The 22,129-nt window shown below is 36.2% G+C and overlaps 1 long non-coding RNA gene across 1 annotated transcript; it reads left to right on the top strand.

The window, feature by feature from the left end:
• The first annotated feature begins 11,167 nt into the window (after window positions 1-11,167).
• Window positions 11,168-21,728, top strand: LOC142200574 (uncharacterized). The gene is made up of 4 exons (XR_012715462.1): window positions 11,168-11,285; window positions 11,317-11,688; window positions 18,532-18,563; window positions 20,695-21,728. It is a non-coding gene; the product is annotated as an uncharacterized LOC142200574 (long non-coding RNA).
• The last annotated feature ends 401 nt before the right edge of the window (window positions 21,729-22,129 follow it).

Here is a 22,129-nt window from a genome sequence, read left to right as displayed (position 1 = left end):
TTCTCTTTAAATTTTTTTTAATTGTGGTGTTGATAGTGTTTTGTCTGTATTTCCAATAGATATAGACATATTTGGGAGTTTTTTTGGGGGTAGCTTATTGGACCTACTGACACATATGCCTTACCCCATTTTCCTACAGTTAGCTGTGCCCCCCATAGCATTGATTTATGTAGTTGAAAGACACAGTATAAAATATTTAAAGTGATGTATTTTTCTAATTCTGCACATTTGACACAAGTCCCCAAAGGAATTAACAACTCAATATAACATGTAAATAAGTGACATTATTTATTCATTACAAACGTGTAAATGGATTTATGATGTCTTGATCTGTGAGAAACACAACATCACATTTTCACAATTTTCTCAGCCTCTGGCTTCCTTTAACTAGTTTGAGAATGTGTATTACTATTTGTCAAGCAAGAGAGAAAAGTCATTAGTGACAGAAGCGGCACAATTAGTATAATGTATGGCTGGCATTGTTCCAGCTGGGTATTAACTCTGTATTTCTCTACCTCCAGTGATAGAGCGCAGCACCTCTGTAGAGCATTTCACTTCAAAGCTCATCTGACTCCTGTGAACACCTCGCCTTCTTCCTAATTTACTAACAATGATTTGGAATCATTGTCTTTGTGTTACAATAAAAGAGAGAATTTAGTAATTGACTTGCACCAGTTTTCTCCTGTGAAAAAACAACAATTTGCAAAAAAAGGGAAAAACTAATTTGCAAAAAAAAAATGTGTGAATTTTCACAATTTTCTACTGCCCTTGCCATTTTTTTTTTTGAAAACTGGGCAGGGCTCAGCAAAGGCCTTGCTATTGCAAATCATTTATGCCAGAAAATTCATAGCTAAGGTTAGAACTAGTGTAGATTTAAGTTTCTAACCCAAATTTAATAAAAGTCGTATTTCTTTTATATATATATATATATATATATATATATATATATATATATATATATATATATATATATACAGAGCATCCTGGCCCAGATCACTGTCTCCTTGAGTCTTCTAGTTTCCAATACTCTTGACAATCTTCTCCTCTCCTCTTCCATACACTTCTCCACACTGGTTGAACTAGTGCTGACGCTACAGTAATCACAGGATGTTCGTGATTAACAACTTAAATGAGTTGTAACAGCCCAGATCTTCCATTTGATATTTCCAGATCAAGTCAGTAAAATCTAACCCATTATGTTATTTGCTAGAATTGAAGGTGAGAATCAAAGGAGCCTGAGTGGCTTTGCCAGAGGTCAATTCTTGACTATATCATGTTAAAGGAGTTGTCCAAGGAGATTAATTTAGCCTATTTATTTAACTGGACCTTGTAGCTCAGGGCTGGTTATGACCCTGGGTCAAGTGATTGGAACCACACCTGGCCATTGGACCCATCCACCACTTACCTCCTCTCCTGTTTTCACAAGTAGCCACCTGTGGTATGGGAGCTTATATATATATATATCATTCGTACCATGTGTGATAGTTATTCAAATTAGTTTTACATGTTTGGGCTTCGCGGCCCAAACTTTAGGCCACAACTTGACTGCACCTTACCTCCATAGTAGTCTAAGGTTCAGATTGCACTGAGTTTTTTGGCGAAGATTTTGACACTAAATCCGCCTCAAAACCAGCCTCCAAAAAAACCTCCCAATAGAGTTCAATTGGGAGACTTTTTTTGGAGACTGATTTTGAGGCTGATTTAGCATCAAAATCCTCACCAAAAAAACTCTGTGTGAACTGCCCCTTACACTGCAGCTCTGCTTGTTCAGCTTGGCTGCTCTTTTTAACCTGAAGACCAGCACAAGTTCACCAGGTTGTTATTGCAGACTGAGAAGGTTTCTTTCACAGCAAGAACAGAATGGTGATAAACCACAATCTGAACCTCATAAGTCTTAGTATTGAGGGCACTTTGAATTCAGTCTCATCAAGGTTAACTTGAAAAATTAAAGGGGTTGTCCCATCACAAGGATCCTATCTATACTGCTTGTTAATGTGGATGTAAGACTTTTCCTAAATACACTGCTTCAGCAAAACTGCTTTGTTTGTCCACTATCTTACTTTATTTAATTCATTGTTGACACAGCCCTTGACTTATCTGCTTAAAAGTCAAGTGATGTATCTGCTGCTCTAAGGGGGGAGGGAGGAGGGGCTAAGTGCACGGGAGCCAGCCTGTGTATCTAGCTATTCCTGTGTCTACACCATGTGACCTAGCTCCCTGCTCTCAGATAGAGGAGAGGAGCTGCTTTCATTTCTGAACTCGTCTTCTGTTCTCCCAGTTATTAGGCTAGCTAATTCAATTGTGTTCATTATGGCAGAGACAGGCAGTCTCTGTATGTAACACAGAACGGGGTTGCTCCTGCCTGTACTTCATAGTCCAATATTGTGCATATCGTGTTGTTTGAGGACCTTTGACAACATCACAGGCACTTCAGCCGCCCCATAGGATCACACTACGTGGTGGGCGGAGCTACATGCTAATTTGAGGGCAGAGCTAAATGGCAGGTTGCGTATGAAACCCCGCCCACCAAATGATGCAAGAAACCAGGAAAAAAGAAGATTTTACAGCAGTGAAGACTGGTGAGTATGCGACGTGGGAATACCCCTTTAAGCTTCAAATAGAATTTATGAAATAAATAACGTGACATAATTTATTTATAATTTATTTCTTTATAAAAGCATTAAGATTTTTAATTTACTTATTTATTATATTCCTTTCTGGTAGAATTTTTGCTGTAGGAAGTGTTACTTTGCACATTAACATGCTTATCTCTAATATCTATCTGTTTAGAGGACAAGCATATATCTTTTCTTCCCTTTCTGCATACTCAAATTTCATAAGGTATATGTACATGCCAGGAATGTTCTCCTTCCCTCTTTCAGACATTTGTACATAATGGTGATCACACAGAGCACATAAGCTGTGTACATGAACGCCTTCTGCACAACTGCTGTGACTAAGAGTCACTTCTTTTGTCATCTCACTGACCAGCCAGGTGCAATGTCTGGGGCTCGCAGGTTTCAACTGTCTGCTTGGAACCTAGCAAAGATCCCCCAAATGATCCAGGATAGGGGCTTTTTAGGGTATTTTACATGCACAGGTTGTTCTGTGATGCCATATAGACATATGACTATAGAACAGTAATAAAAATACAAGTCAAGTACCCTAATGAAATTAAAAATATTTAAAACAATTAAATAAAGTTTATTATTAAACACAAAACAACACAAAATAAAAAAAAATACAAAACACATTTTAAAATAAATGATTTCATTGAATATATTATTTAATAGCAGAGCAGTAAAAATCCTCATACACATAATGACACCTACTATTGGAAGTTATTGGCTACATTATAGTAACCAGTGTAATAAATAAATGTATTTAAAAACAATTGTTAAAAATAATGACACAAAGTTTCAGATTAAATAAAATAGCAACACAGAATAAAAGAAATATAGACAAAACACATTTTAATATAAAACATTTTATTGTATAAACAGTATTTAATAGCAAAATGGTAAAAAAAAACAAAAACCCCCAAACTCATAATGACACATACTGTAAATGTTGTACAATGTGGTAGAATTGCATTTTTCATGTATTCTGCTATTCTAAAAAATCTAAATAAATTAAACATTATTTTGCATGTAACCCAAAATAGATAGATGATGGATTGATAGATATATAGATAATTAGTTAGATAGATAGATAGATAGATAGATAATAGATAGAGAGATGATAGATAGATAGATAGATAGATAGATAGGAGATAGATAGATAAATAGATAGATAGATAGATAGATAGATAGATAGATAGATAGATAGATAGATAGATAGCATAACCCATAGGTTTCATTCATTATATCAGCAGACCTGTGTTATTGCCTGAGTTTCTGCATACTTTGTTCTTGCCACTAGAGGTCGCTGGTCACCAGCTAGACGCCTGCACTTGGCTGTTCCTCCTACTTCTTTCTGTCACTCCAATTTGCTTCTCTTTCTTTAATTAACACTATCACGTGATGCTTCTCATTACACTACAGCAGTCACATAAACCAGCGTCTACAAAATGTGAAGATACAATGCCTGCATTGAAAAGGTAGATTGCAATAGAAAACATCATGCAGATAGCGATAGATAGAAATAAGAGTATTGTGACTACACAGAGGAGAACAAAGTCATTACCTCACATACTGCTAGACAGATGGATGCATAACCACCATTATCAGGCACTGGGGGAGGGGGTGTCTGGGGTGCTGCTAATTGCTTTCATTGCACATCCTATAGGTATGGGAGACCAGCCTGAGATAACTGGGGAGGGGGTGTAGTACATCTAGGAAACAGCCATCATCCTTTCAGTAATCATCATTAGCAGTATTGAGGAGTCACAGTACACTACTACGGTAGCAGGGTGCAGGGTATAAGGGTGCAGGGGCTGCCAGGGCCACACCAAGCCTGACACATCACAGGTGCTACAGTCTAACCAAATGTAAGAGGCTGAGTGTGGACAAGGGCCAATTACCCAGGGGCGGACCCATTACTTACACCTTACTGTAAATGGGAGAAGAAAGGAATAGCCTCATCCTCAGCTGTGTACTCAGCACTTACCATAACATGCATCTATAGATAGGTAGGTAGGTAGAGAGAGAGAGAGAGAGAGAGAGAGAGAGATGATAGATAGATAGATAGATAGATAGATAGATAGATAGATAGATAGATAGATAGATAAGAAGGACAGACAGATAGATAGATAGATAGATAGATAGATAGATAGATAGATAGATAGATAGATAGATAGATAGATAGATAGATAGATAGATAGATAGATAAGAAGGACAGACAGATAGGAGATAGATGGATGGATGGATAGATAGATAGATAGATAGATAGATAGATAGATAGATAGATAGATAGATATTGGATGGATAGATAGATAGATAGATAGATAGATAGATAGGAGAGAGAGAAAGAGAGAGAGAGAGAGAGAGAGAGAGAGAGAGAGAGAGAGAGAGGAGGATAGATATCAGAAAGATAAATATGACACAGATATTAGATATGAAATAGATATAACAAACATAAATGTGAAATAAATAGATATATATTGAATAGATAAATAAGAAATACATTTGTAATTATGTAGAAATTATGAAATGAATAAATCCATGTTCCAGGGCTAACTACTCATATAAAATAACCTGCTGGTGTTACGTTGTGATTGTGCACTGGGTCATTATACAAATGGATTTTCTTATTATTTGAGCTATTTATATAAATCTATATATTTACATGATCTATTTGTATTATTATTCTGTCATTTTACTACCCTCTATATTATCTTTAGCTGCCATCTTAATAATCCGCAGCGGTAACTGAGATAAAGGACACACAATGCGTCACTTTATAAGTTCCCTTATTTCGGGTCCCAGCCTCCTGTATGGACAGTCGCTCAGTTTGGGCTATGAATACCTTTACATTTTTGGTAACTATGACATTTGTATATGATTTCGGTGTAATGTTACTAGTTCTTAGTCTATATTATTTTCCTCGTTTGCTCTCTTTATAAGTAACATATTCTCTCTCTATATAGATGTGTAATAATTCGGTGAGACACTTATATCACATCTATAATGCGCCACTTATTGTAATTCAGGTGTAAACAACATTTGTAATAATTTCCAGACATATGTAGGATTCTAGAATATCCGCTACAATATTTAGAAGTTGTAAATAATATTGTCAGATGTAGGTGATATGTGCAGCACCAGTGTGTGTGTGTGAACACTCGCCAGCGGCAGGTAGAAGGCGAGGCGGTAGATGAGAGGCTGACAAGTGCTGTCATTGGCAGAGCATTGCTATCAGCACGTCATTACACTCGGCGGTTTGTTCTCAGGTTCCTGTGCGCCTTTAATTGCAGGATTTAATTAAGGAATCCATTTACTGGAGGTTTATGCGCATGTGTCCTGGAGAGCTCCAAACACTGTCATGTCTGCCAGCACCCAAATATCACACACATAGGAGGAAACTAGCGAAAATATAAGGGGAAGGGAACGAAATATTGGACAGAAAACGAGAGAAACGAATTATATGGATGGTAGAAGGAATAGCACATTAAATAGACAGATTAGATAGATAGATAGATAGATAGATAGATAGATAGATAGATAGATAGGTAAAGTATACATTACCGACAACTAAATGGGCAGAAAGTAAACTGCATAGAAATATGAAATATCAAATACATAAATAGATGGATAATGTATTTACTACATATACATACCTGCCAAATACAAGAAGAAGCGGCAAACTAATTATGTATATAAATATGTGATAGATAGATAGATAGATAGATAGATAGATAGATAGATAGATAGATTATATATAACCGACAAATTAATAAACAGAATATAAACTGCATAGAAATACATATTAGAGAGATATTAGATAAGTGATCGATGGATAATAGATTTATTAGATATACATATGTGAAAAATACATGAATAAGCTCGGAAACTATGTATATAAATATGAGATAGATATATAGATGATCGATTGATTTAGGCAAAGTATACATAACTGGCAAATATATGGACAGAATGTAAGGTACATATAAATATATAATGGGGAGATATTAGATACATAAATTGATGGATAATAGATTTATTCGATATAATTAATAGACAAATACAACAATACGCAAGAAACTAATTGTGTATGTAAATATGTGATAGATTAGATAGATAGATAGATAGATAGATAGATAGATAGGATTGATTGATTGATTGATTGATAGATAGATACTAGATAGATAGATAGATAGATAGATAGATAGATAGATAGATAGATAGTAGAATTGATTGATTGATAGATACTAGGTAGATAGATAGATAGATAGATAGATAGTAGGATTGATTGATTGATTGATTGATTGATTGATTGATAAATAAATAGAAGATAGATAGATAGATAGATAGATAGATAGATAGACTATAAATACATAACCGCCAAGTAGATGTACAACTCTGTATTTATGTGTATAAATGAGCGATAAATAGATATCTAGATAGATAAATGAAAGAGTTACTAGATATATCATTGGCAATAGACAGTAAAGTATGTATGTATGTATGTTAAAAAAGCTAAATACCTAGATAGATAGATAGATAGATAGATAGATAGATAGATAGATAGATAGACAGACAGATAGATAGACTATATATACATAATTGACAAAAAGATAATTCTATATTTGTATATGTAATAAATGAAATACACAGATAGAGTTTCCATCTTCCCCTGTTATTTTTCATTAACAGTAAAGATTATATCAATTTATGGATTCGTTTTACTTTCTAGAGTTGCGCGGTTTCTTTTTGCGGTTGCGGTTTTTTGCGCCTGTAGAGGACAGAATGTTAGTGAATAGCGGTAGTCACACCTTGAGGTTGGGAGGGGCTAGCAGAGGCCACGCCCATCCTATGCTGAGTGTTTGGGGCTCCCCTACTGTACATGGCACAGTAGCTGAGACTAATGATGGATGAGAAGACCTGAATGTGTAATAAAAGCTGTAATGTGTAATGTCAGGTGCCTGCTATATGTAATGGCTGCTGTGTGCACCAGGACAGGTAGTGGAATATCAACCATTGGACAGAGGATTGAAGTGTTGTGTGCTGTGGGAGGTGGAACCGCAGCATCTTAATCATTAAAGTCTGACTGAGGACCTGAAAGTAAATTGTATCTGCACACACCAAGCAGGAGCTGCTGCCTATTGTCACCATGTACATGGAGTGTGCCTGAGCATGTATGGACAGCCATCACACCATCAGGGCAGTATATAGCAGTCTATGGGCCTTATCCTAGGTGAGTACACTGCTCTCATTATCTAATGCACAAACATGGCGGAGACTTGTGCAACCTGTCACTGTCCCTGCATGTCATGTGGTACTACAAATCCTAGCATGCCCTCCCATGGCAGTGCATTCTGGGACTCACAGGCTACCAACTTGTGTTATATGGCTAGTAGGGCAAACCAGCACATGGGATGTAACTGTGCATTATTATATTATTTATTACATAGGGTCATTTGCTAAAAGCTCATTTTAATAATATTTTATAGGAATATTAGGTATTTTTTTGTTAGAAACTGTTGATTTATCTCATATTTATTTCACTAGCTATTAATCTAAATATTTGGATCTACCAGGATATCTTTGCAGGGGTGTAGTTTATAACATTTATTTTATACCATTTATTTTATTATGCCTTGTTAAGGGCTTTACATAGACATCGAGAGCAAGAAAGACAAAGGACGATAGATACACAGAAAAACATAGATAGATAGATAGATAGATAGATAGATAGATAGATAGATAGACCGATAGAATGAAGATAAATAGTTAATTGATAAATTAGATAGACAGAATGATGATAGATACAATTTTGATGATAGGATAGACAGATACATCGATAGATAGGTAAATTCAATGATAGATAGAAGACAGATAGTATAGTTCGATGGATAGATAGATAGATAGATAGATAGATAGATAGATAGATAGATAGATAGATAGATCGATCCATAGATGCATTAATAGAAGGCAGATAGTATAGTTCGATGGATTGATGGATGGATGGATGGATAGATAGATAGATAGATAGATAGATAGATAGATAGATAGATAGATAGATAGATAGATAGACAATTATACTGTATTATTTCCTATTGCACTCTTTTGCACACACGTTACAGTTTTGATTCTTTAGACAATTTTACATTTCCCTTCCAGGCTCTGAGATCTCCTACAATCCTGGATAGAAGTGAAGTTGAGTCTTCTCTCTTCAGTATAGATTTCATCCTCCTGACATGATAGCAGAGAGGAGGAGACTGATCTCACTGATACCTGGCACTGGAATGGTTAATCATTTCCCATTAATGTCTATAGGACTAATGAGAACAGATAAGAGACCTGAGCAGATTCCTATTCTTATACTAGAGCCGGCCAGCTTTGTTCTCTATATACATAGACAGTATATACACTGTATTGTACTAATCCGAGCTCTCAGTGACAGTCTGCAGCTGTTCAGACTATGCCAGTTATTTAGTCTATATGTTCTGTACAGCGATGCGTTTATCCTGCTTAAATAAACCAAATGCCAAAAATAATGGCGAGAAATCCAGCTAAAGCCATGCAATTCGTGTTATAGCAGATACGGGGGTGTAGTGTAATAAATGTAAGGATTTCTACACCCCGATTAATAAATATTCTATTTATTTCTATGACAACCTCCCTTAATATTTCATTACATTTTATCGGAGAGAAAACGCATTCAGTGTGATCGTATGACTTTGTGGGTGAAGGGGCAATTTTAGGGCATTTAGCATCAAAGTGATCAATTAAATATAATGTAATAATGTATTATATATATATTTCTCAGTTTTACAAAGATCTGTGAACATGTTCACACTGAGCCCTCGCCAATCCACCTGTGATGGCCAGTACCGTAGCAGTGAGTGTGAATGAGGCTAATTCTCTTTATTGCGACTAATCATCTTCTTATCTCTATTAATGGCCTGTGATTAGTATTTTGCAGTCCTAGTTAGTACAGACTGATGAAATCCTCATTTATCTGATATTACAGCTACCTGCAGTCACTAACTCCATTACTAACCGTATACAAGTAGGCCAGCAGATGTCGCTGTCCTACCACAACCAGAGAGACCCAAGAACCAGCAAAGCAGCCCCCCCAATAATATCCCCCCCCCCATACCCCCAGCACTAGTGCCAGGAGCTGCACAAATCCAACCATTCACCAGACACCCGCTGAGCCACAGCCAGACAATTATTTGCTTCAACTCCACAAATGCTACAAGCTAAAGAATCGGCATTAAGCTAAAAGAAATCGACATTTTGTTAGCTTGTTTTTCAATTGGTATTTTTTTTTTTTTTAATTTATTTTATTATTATTTTTGGCACAATTTGTATTATATGGAAAAATGGTGATGGTGGCATAATAAAATTAATACATGGCACAGGAAGGAACCCCACTGAGGCCTGGAGAGCAACAATTTATAACAAATTTTTTACATCACCCTATCTATGTATCTATCCTTCTATCTATCTATCTATTATACATTTTTAAAAAAAAGTAACTAAAATATATACATATATATATATATATATATATATGCACACACAAATATATATATATATATATATATATATATATATATATATATATATGTATGTTAGATAGATGTTTTTCATACGATGTACCTAAATCTATATATATTTATGATCTTCATTTCTATATCTGTTCAGCACCTTACAAAAGATACCTTTCCCAAAGATTCCCCACCAGATACTTATACTTATGCCCATATGTAAGGATCTATCTATCTATCTATCTATCTATCTATCTATCTATCTATCTATCTATCTCATATATATTTATAGTTATATTTGTAAAGTAATAGCATACAATAAACCTAGAAATGACTGTTTTTTAAGTATCATATTAGTAATATTGATAATGATATATTTGTGAACATGAAGCAATTCGCCGCAATATTTGGCGCAGATTCCACCTTGTACAATTCCTAGTGACCTGGCCTCTTCCCCTAGCATACATCGGCTCATTCCTATAGACTTGTACAAGCGCCAATTTTGCGATACAATAGTGCTTAATACAAGTGACGAGAGAGCCGCCGAGTCTGAATTCCTCCCTATTGTTATTAGTCTGTATGTAGACAGAGCCTGGATATTTAGTCGGTTGTTTTCCGGCCAAGTTGAGTCGAGGAATTTTTCTGCCAATGCTATTTTAAATGGGAAATTGTATGATAATTGTAAGACCCAATAGATAAAATAATTGTAATATTTAATATAGTTTTATGTAAGGTTTTATCATTTTATTGCGATGTTGTTCATTTGTAAAGAAATATTTATGCAGAAAGCTGTCCCATGTTTTTTTTTTTTGTAAATATCCCGATAGATAGATAGATAGATAGATAGATAGATATATTGATAGAGATGGATAGATAATGGAAATAGAAAAGTAAACATATACACATAGATACATAGAAACGGGGCAATATAAATATTGCATAGAAATTGTATCTAGATGGATAGATGATAGATAGATAGATAGATAGATAGATAGATAGATAGATAGATAGATAGATAGTTTAGGGTCCAGTGTATTGTGTAAATCGCCTCATTACAAGTCAGTACTATATGGCACTTGGCACTATAAATAAGAAGTGTATGGTCAGTACTATATGGCACTATACATAAGTCTGGTCAGTACTAATGGCACTATACATAGTGTATGGTCAGTGTCTGGCTTGCACTAGGGGGCTGATGGATAGGACAGCCATGTCTGGCAGTTTTCGGGTGTTTAGGAGTCAGGTGTTTGGAGGATGAAACTCTTATTCAAATGGCAGTCACCAGGGCTGTGATTCGCAGGCAGTGTGCAGTTGCCTGACTGTCTGGCAATGGATAGGAGGAGTGGAAGGAAGGAGGGAGGGCAGGGGGGAGACAGGAGAGAGGGGGAGCGGGTTCAGGCACCGCTAGCACTACACGCAGAATGGGACATAGCTGTGGCCCAGGCAAATAGGGCACAGGCCCAAAGAGACCTGCCCAGGATACCCTGCAGTGTGTGCCAGCTTCACCAGGCCAGCCTCCACCGACCCCTGCGGTAAGCAGTGCCATCTGTGTGTGTATGTGTATCTTATGTGGGGGGCAAGATAGTTGGGGTGACAAGAGCCATACACCTGACTTATATAGAGAATACACTTCTACATATGTATCATGCACTGCAGCTGGGCATGGACAGGAGACTCTATTAGCCTGCCATACACTACTCCATTAGGAAATAGTTACTTATCTATCTATCTATCTATCTATCTATCTATCTATCTATCTATCTATCTATCTATCTATCTGTCTGTCTGTCTGTCTGTCTGTCTGTCCGTCCGTCCATCCATCCATCCATCCTTTTATCCATCGGTCTGTCTACCTGTCTTTCTGTCTATCTATACATCCATCTATCTAATATATAAATCTATCTAGCTTTCTCTCCACCTAATATATATATATATATATATATATATATATATATATATATATATATATATATATATATTATGCAATGTCACATTAATACATTAAAGCACATTTTTGCTTGTATGTGAATTTTTCCCGCTAAACTAAGCCCACAATCTAGCGCCAATAATATTGGTGATCCCCCACACACCTTCCCTGGCTGTGTAGACTATAGCAGCAGCCTGGCTCTGCATCTACATATGGATATACATTTGCATAAGGGTGTTTGGGGAGGGACATTGTGCCCAGAGTAGTTGTACAGGTATGACACTGACAGCAATGACAATGCTCTACCTATTATTTCTACAGTCTTTCCACCCTTTACCTACAGCCCATGATCTTCATCAAAATACAATCCTATAGTCAAGGCTTATTATATAGAGAAACCCATATATAATATCCTATATTATCGGTTAGTTCCCATAGTACTGCAGGTAAACCTAATGCATTACTGAGTCCACAAAATGGGAAATGACAAATTCAGACAGAAGCAGTCAAAAGCTAAATTCATATATATATATATATATATATATATATATATATATATATATATATAATACATGTGATGTGCAGTACGTATGATAAAATAATTTTAGCTTCTAAACAGAAGAGTGAAATGTCGCATTTATTTTTCTTTGACAATTCGTAGCCCATGGACTGTATACAGACAGTTATGGATGTCATATACATAATTCGCAATCTATACATATATATCTATATCATTATCTCTACCGATATCTGGCCAGTCAGAGCCCTATGCTTCTAGCCTATCTCCATAGTTTCTATTAAAGTGATGCTACATTAATAATGAATAATTCTATTACAGAAATATGCAGATTACTTCATGTTACAGACAGAGGAGCTCAGATTGCGTCTTTTAATATAGAAAAAAATAAGAAATGAATAAAATGCAAATCTACCTTTACATATGCATCAGTATTTATACATAATAGAGCCTGGCAGCAGGAGGAGGAGGATGGCGATGTTATTATTCAGCACCATGGACAGCCACACACACAGGCAGGCACTGGGCTTCATCTTGGGCTTTTCTTGCCTCTTGCTTTGTTTCTTGTATATAGATAGATAAATAAATGCAGTACATTGGTTGTAATGAGCAGGGTGGCAGCCGGCTCCAGAGCTCAGCACCATTAGCATATATTGTTTTTAATGCCCTGATTTCCTTGATGTATGTAAATGTAGCCTGGGCGGTGACGTCAGTGGATGTGACCTCCTGGAGGAGCTGAGAGTGGAGGCTGGAGGAGAGGAGGCTGAGCCTCATACACACACAGGGAGGGAGAGAGACAGAGGGAGGGAGTGTATTATACCTAATCCAGGGTGCATGCTCTAATACACACATGTGTCATGTATGTGCAGCCTGCACTCCTATCATCACACATATTCCTTACACTAGTCAGAGGATTTATTGCAAACTGAACAGCATGAGGATTAGACTTCTTCCTCGTAATAAATGTTATACATCGCACTGCCTTATAAACTCAACCTATAGTACAGCTCACCTTCATTGCATGTGCACCTTAATACTATCTATTGTTCCCTGTAAGCAGCCATTTTAGGCAAGGGAGAGGCTGACTGTAATGAGATTACTAGCAGCACCTTTATAAAAGATGTCTTCCCCATGGTCCCTGCAAGTCTTCAGTTATTAAGACCACCACTACATTAGATACCTAGGTGTGAATGGTCTATCTATCTATCTATCTATCTATCTATCTATCTATCTATCTATCTGTCTGTCTGTCTGTCTGTCTGTCTGTCTGTCTGTCTGTCTGTCTGTCTATCTTCCTGTCTGTCTATCTATCTATCTATCTATCTATCTATCTATCTATCTATCTATCTATCTATCATCTATCAACATTACTCTATTTTTCTATATATCTGCAGCTGTATAATGAAGCTTTGTGGGTTCAGTTCTTATTCTAGGTAATAGGAGGCTTATTTTGCGCTAAAGGGTTAAAGTTGGCTTAATTTTTGCAATGATTAAAGTTAGATTGAAACTATCAGGACCTATTGTATTGTAGGACATTCGGCTAAAGGTTATGGAATATTCCAGAAATAAAATATCTAGAAAAACCTACACAATGAAAATCGCCCTGTGGCTGCCTGTGTTCAGCAAAGATGTTTAATTTATTATTAGTAATATATATATATATATATATATATATATATATATATATATATATATATAAAACACACCTATATATGTGTGCATATACATCACGCAGCCAGTAGTCCTGATGCACAAACGATTACACGACAAATTCTGCTACGTATATATCTATAAATGATATACTTTATTTTTGTATATTAGATGTACATTGTTATGTATTTGTTATTTTACTTTACTTATCTAACTTTGTGTATTTTATAAACTGTGAAATGTATTCTGAAAACCAGTCATCTTTATAGAAAGAGCAAACATTCCTATAGCAGACAGATTCACATACATCATATATAGGCAGGTAAATAGGTAGCTGGTCAGGGCGGCCCAACATAACATGCAATGAAGAATAATAGACATATATATATATATATATATATATATATATATATATATATATATACACAAATAATCCAACAATCCTATACAACAGTGTAGTGCTGCAAAATATACACTTGCATAGTCAAGTGCTGCAGTATATACACATGTATAGTATAGTGTAGTGCTGCAGTATATAAACATGTATAGTATAGTCCTGCAGTATATACACACGTATAGTGTAGTGCTGCAGTATATACACATGTATAGTATAGTCCTGCAGTATATACACACGTATAGTGTAGTGCTGCAGTATATACACATGTATAGTATAGTTCTGCAGTATATACACACGTATACTGTGATGCTGCAGTATATACACATCTATAGTGGAGTGCTGCAGTATATACACATGTGTAGTGCTGCAATATATACACATGTATAGTATAGTCCTGCAGTACATACACATGTATAGTGTAGTGCTACAGTATATACACATGTATAGTGGAGTGCTGCAGAATATACACATGTATAGTATAGTCCTGCAGAAGATACACATGTATAGTGTAGTGCTACAGTATATACACATGTATAGTGGAGTGCTGCAGAATATACACATGTATACTATAGTGTAGTGATGCAGTATATACACATCTATAGTGTAGTGCTTCAGTATAGACACATGTATAGTGCAGTGCAGTATATACACGTATAGTGTAGTGCTGCAGTATATACATATAGCATAGCTTAATATAGTTCAGCAGTATATACACATGTATAGTGTAGTGCTTCAGTGTGTATATATATATATATATATATATATATATATATATATATATGTATATATATATATATATATATATATATATATATATACACACACATGTATAGTGTAGTGTACACAATATACATGTATAGTGAAGTGATGCAGTATATATACATGTATAGTGTAGTGCTGCAGTATATACACATTTAGTGGAGCGTTGCAGTATATACACATGTATAGTGGAGTGCAGTATATACACGTGTAGTGTAGTATAGTGCAGTATATACACGTATAGTGTAGTGCAGTATATACACACGTGTAGTGTAGTGCAGTATATACACATGTATAGTGTAGCATAGTGCTGCTGTAAATACACATGTATAGTGTAATGTTGCAGTATATACACATGTATAGTGTAGTGCAGTATATACACTTATATAGTATAGTGCAGTATATTCACATGTATAGTGTAGCAATTCAGTATATACACATGTATAGTATAGTGTAGTGCTGCAGTATATATACAAGTATAGTGCAGTGCTTCAATATATACACATGTATAGTATAGTCCTTCAGTATATACACATGTATATAGTATATAGTATAGTCCTGCAGTATATACACATGTATAGTGTAGTGTAGTGTTGCTAGCTGTATGCACTCACACATCACCCAGCATTGTATTGCACAGTGTAGAAATATGCAGAAGTTGATAGTACCCGAGTATGAGTGCACACTCAGAGATAAACCCCTGGTGCAGGTGTGAGTTTTTTTTTCATATACACAAATGAATATTCTATGACTCCTGTATTCATGAAGCCACATCCCCCCTCCTCACATTCACAAGATGCCCCCTCTCACGTTCAATCTTCTCCCCTTGTATCCCCTTCCTCTTCCTCTTCTCGCCCTGTCTCTCTCATTATCGCCTCCCTTCACTTCTCATTAACAGTCACAATCTTGAAGCCAATTTAAATTTGCTCCAGTCATACTCCCCCCCCCTCCTCAATCCACTCAGCCCCCCTCCCTTCCCCTTGTCATTTTCTCCCACGGACAGGTCTAAACTCGCCTAACTCATCTCATCACAACCTCACATTCATCTCAGGAACTTGGCCATACTTTATAATATCAATTGCATGGGGGGGGGGGGGATTAACACTTATAGTGCCACTAATATTATATATAAATATATATATATATATATATATATATATATATATATATATATATATATATATATATATATATATGTTATAATTGGGCTAGCAGAGGCCATGATAAGCATGTAGTCTATGTGAGTGTGCATTGCTGGTGCCCTAACAAAGGAGGCGATAAATCAGAGTCCTGCCATGTACATCCAGGCTATGCTGCCCCTCTATGTGCAGTCTGGCTGCAGTCATCTTCTAGTGACCAGACATTTCAAATTTGTTCCGTCTGCCACATGAGGACTATGAGAGGGGCTGGAGCAAATTCATTATCTGTGACAATGCTCGAACTGCAAAAGACCGTGCCAATGGCTGGACAATGGGGCTTCAGTTCACCACTAACAAAAGAATTAGGGGGGAACTGGTTGGGTTTCAGAGCACGTCCTCCTCGGCAGAGAGGGCTGGACTAGACCTTGTCCAGCCCCCCCAAAAAAACTTGCAGACCCCTTCTCTAGAACACTTCACTCTCCAGCCAGTGTTTATTAAGCATATATCTCAGGGGGGTACCCCCTCCCCCCCAACTTTTTTTTTTTTTTTGGGAAATGACCTTCAAGAACTAAACAACAAGTATACAATAGGATTAAGCTGCATCTCTCATCGCATTTGTGGAGCAGGAGGATCATTTACTGGGTGCTTGGGATATTTTACTCTTGCTGCTTGGTGAAAGTGTCTTTACACTGTAAGTACATTTTATTATTCAGCAAGGGATGGGACAAGTTCATTCTCGGTTTACTTATTATTTAATGGGAACTTTCACAGGATATCAAGTTCCTCCTGCTTGTTCAATACCCAAGGCAAAGTAAGTGGCTCCTTGTAAGCAGATATTTGGGGATGTTCCAATGTGGATTATTCTCTGTACTCTGGTCTGTGCTTTGCTAATTGATTGTGTCTTCATCAAGGCAGACCTGTTGCTGTGATCTGGCATCCAGTTGGTTTTAGGAAGTACAGTAATTACTATGGTAACCACGTGTTAATGAGAAAAAAAAATCTGATTCCTGTTCTGTGGCAATGAAGAGGCCTGTACTGAGAGGAAGACAGTGTAACAATTCCTAGTTTATTGCTCTGGAGATCATCTGACCTGATATGACATATTAAACCCACCAATCATTCGTATGGAGCCAAACTTAAATGACATCCAAACAATTAACATGGAACTACTACCCTCATTATCCTCACAAGTCATTCTCTCTTCAGCAACACCTTTTCTAAAATTATATATATTAAAAAATTTCGTTTATGTATTTTTTTTTTAATATTTGAAAATATAACACATTACGATGTCATTGACAATGCATTGAATTCCCATGTGTATTGTATAGTGGATGAAACAAATGAGCAAATCTATATGATATTAATTACATGTTCTTGACCTTTCCTGCTTTGTCGTGCTCAAAGCCAAGTTCATTGCTTGCTGTAAATAGCTGGAGCTCATAGCCCAATGCAGACTGTATGGTAGGCCTAGACTTACTCACCAGCCCTGCCTGATATCTGGGCATGTTATCAGAAAATAGTTATATCTAACACCAGTTATAGCTACACAATCATTATTAGAATAATATTCCTAATAATAATGAGGCAAAATATTTATATTGTTATTATTATCAATATTATTATGAATATTTTGGAATAAATGCTATTGAAATATTTTCAGATTAACGTGTTTACAATTGAATACAGAGCTGTTCGGGAATAAAACTGAATGATTTGGCTTCATTTATATCATATTTTCAATATGGATATAAATATATTACATATACATTTATTTATATATTTATTTGAATATATTTCGATATTTTATTATTTTATTTTTAGCTCATGTCAAACACAAATCTTGTAATTTTCATATTATATATATGTATATACATAGTGAATGACTGATAGATAAGATAGACAGAAATGTAAGGATAGGTATATATATTATAATGTTATTAGCAGAAGGAAGTTAAGACGTAAATATTATTTTTTTTCTTCCAGTCATTACTGTGGTCTCGGCCCCATGAAATGAGGTAAATATAAACCTGGGTTGCTTTTTATGATGCATGTGTAATAAAACCTTTATGTATTCATATTGTAAGTGCACACGATAGATAGATAGATAGATAGATAGATAGATAGATAGATAGATAGATAGATAGATAGATAGATAGATAGACAGGCAGACAGACAGACGGGCACAGATGTGTGTGTTTTATTTAGCCACAGTGCAGACCAACACTTCCATCCCATTTATGATGCGTTTATATCTCATATATATAATTGTCGGTAGGGAATACTTGCAGACGTTGGTTATTATTTCTTTAGTTTATTAAACTAGTAATATCCCTGCCCTGAAGACGTTTCCTATGACGTCACATGGAGCAACCAGGCCCTTATGAGCACATAGTCTTGCAATTCAGTCTGCAAAGGATTAACCCCTGATGTCCAGTATTGCTGTATTGGTCACTTCCCTTTATCCGTGACCACTGAACATATATATATATGTATTAAAATAACATAAGAAGTAAGTGCTTCTAAGTGCACTGGATGCACTAAGGATAAGGCTTGTGTAATATCACACCAAATAAGGCCCCTGTATTAAACAGGTAGCTCCATAGGGTTTAAAGAACACCCTTACACACCATACAACTTTTCATTTGCGATTTTGAGAAATAATTTTACAATACTAAAAAACTGCTATGTCGTGATGCATACATGTTTTTGGCAAAGACTTTTACTGCAAACTATACCAAGTACATCAAGCCTTGGTGTATTTTAGTTGTATTTCTCATTGGATCCATTAATGAACGTTATTAATAAATTATAGTCCTTGCTGTAAGTACAGAAAGAATGTCACACTATGTGCACAGTCCAAGGCATCATGTAATAAGAACATTGTCTACATTGTATATAGTAGCAGCACTAATAAATCTGGGCTAGCAATATTTTCCAGGTGCTTCACAATTTTATTATTATACCACTTTATTACTATATTTTGTAATACCTTCACATTTTTGTGAAGAAAGACTCAATATAATATTGTATCAACGTGAGATGATGTAGATGATATGATATAATATAATAAATGGTATCATATCGAATTGGATAGATGATGATAGAGGTGGATAGATAGATAGATAGATAGATAGATAGATAATAAAGATAGATAGACAGATAGAGGAGATAGATAGATAGATAGACAGATAGGGGAGATAGATAGATAGATAGATAGATAGATAGATAGATAGATAGATAGATAGATAGATAGATGAGATAGATAATGGATAGATAGATAGATAGATAGATAGATAGATAGATAGATATGATGGTAGAGATAGGTGATAGAGATAGATATGATGTATACTATTGACTGTGGTCTCTCTCTAATATTCTGGATTCGCTGAGCACATTAATAATTTCACTAAAACAGCCACGATAATGGGAAAATAGAGATTTACATCTGTCCAAATACTGCCATCTCTGTCCCTGGACACCTTTCTATATATACTAGTTGGGGTCTGTATTCCAATTTGGCATTGCTAGAGACATTAAATTGTGTCCTTCATGAGGATGATATAGTTAGGGCACTATATATATATATATATATATATATATATATATATATATATATATATATATATATATATATATAGTGCCCTAACTATATATATGTATATACCCATAGGAGAGTGGCATTGTAATTACACTGTGACTCACTGCGGCTCCAGCTCTCATTCCCAGTCTGAAACAAACAAGGCCCTGCTTTAAGCAAAAGCAACGTGCCTGCCATCCTCAGTGCACTGCAAGTATGTGCAGAGGAGAGATGCTGAGATAGGGTCCCCAGCCCCCCGCCTCATGCCTTAGATGTCGCTAGCTGATAGAGGGGAGCCCAGGCTTGCAGGGGCCCGGGGTCGTGTATGGAGGATGTGGGAGCTGTCCAGGCGCTGCTGGTGCTGAAGGCGAGTGCTGATCACTCATGCATATCAATAGCCGTGTACTTGAGCTGTCCCTTCTTCTCTCCTCTTCATGACATCATCATTACCTTGGTCTCCTGCTGTCCGGGACCTTTGACCTTGCCGGGCTGGTCCACATTTTTTTGGCAAATGAAAAGCCCCCTCCAACCCCCCTCCCTCCAATGATGGCCCTTTTCTCCTTTTTCAGACCGGTGGCAGCAGCAGCAGCAAGGCAGCAACACTGCATCTCCTTCTTCTGCTTCTTCTTCTTCTTCTTCCTGTGAATCCTGCAAGGAGCTGCCCCCCTAAACACACACTGTACATGAGATGTTTGCCACCATTTGGGGAAGAGGAAAAAGCCCTGGCATGCATAAGACAGGAGGATCAGGATCAGACCATTGAATCATCTTGTCACTTTGGACTGGAATGGGATTTTGTTGCTGTGGAGGACTGAGCTGCGCACAACACAAGCCTTTACATCTTCATAGGGCTTTTATGGGAGTATGAAGCAATTTACAATGCAAATAGAGGCCTGGCAAGGGATGGAGGCTGCTCCTTGTACCTTGGGAGCTGCTGCTGGAGGTTGTTCATCTCTGCTGCATATATTTGGTGATTATCATGAAAGGAATAACTCACCAGGAGGAAAGTTGGGTATAAACTTTGATGGCAACAGATCCCTATGGTTGGTTATGGAGCTGATTCCAGCAGTGTGTTTGTCCAGAGGATCCTTGTTACCAGGCGTTGATCCCAGGGAATGTGGATATCCAGACAGGAGCTGGAGACGAGAAGTGGTTGTTATCTTTGGTTATCTAGCTGTATGAGTTTATCGGTTTTCATAAAGCTAGATAACCGAAAGTAAAAACTCCTTCCAATACATCTCATCACACAGGACGGACTGATGAGGAAGGACTGATCCAAGTGCAGATATTAAAAAGGACCTATAGCTGTATAGATTTTATATAGACCTCATGATTGGAGAATTGTGTTTCCTTATATTATTACACCGAGGACCTGGTTTTATTAGCAAAGCCTTCATGGAAATGGATGGTAATGTATATGCAACTTTTGATGCATTGCTTTATGAACTGCGACCCTTTCATTGCCAGACAAGGTGGAGGTGAAGGTGGGGAAAACTGCAATGGAGTAGACTGAAAGGTAGCTAAATGATTAAATGGATTGTGCCTCCTATATATTATAGTGGGAGGATAAGTAAGTACTTTATTTACTACTGGAATTACTAGAATGAACACACCTCAGTCCTATTTACATTTATATATATATATATATATATATATATATGTGCAATAAGCAGCATGAATTTATATATATATATATATATATATATATATATATATATATATATATAGGTTTTGGCTGTTTTTATATGTAGCCATATTGGCCATTTATATAAATATAATTTATGAAATATATATGATATTTTTATGAATATATATATATATATATACGTTTTTTATATTATTTTTGTACCAGACATATCTCGGGTTTGTTTCCATTAATTCCAAACTTGGTTCTTAAATATTCATAATAAATAAACTAGATAAAGAGTATAAAATATACATGATGGCTGAAGATGTTCTTATTCTATAGAAGATAAAGGGACACATGCTTGTGTCTTGTGAGGG

Source organism: Leptodactylus fuscus, chromosome 1 (assembly GCF_031893055.1).
Source record: "Leptodactylus fuscus isolate aLepFus1 chromosome 1, aLepFus1.hap2, whole genome shotgun sequence".
Taxonomy (NCBI): Eukaryota; Metazoa; Chordata; class Amphibia; order Anura; family Leptodactylidae; genus Leptodactylus; species Leptodactylus fuscus.
Note: the sequence above shows the minus strand (reverse complement) of the source record. Positions and strands in the feature narration are given on the sequence as shown.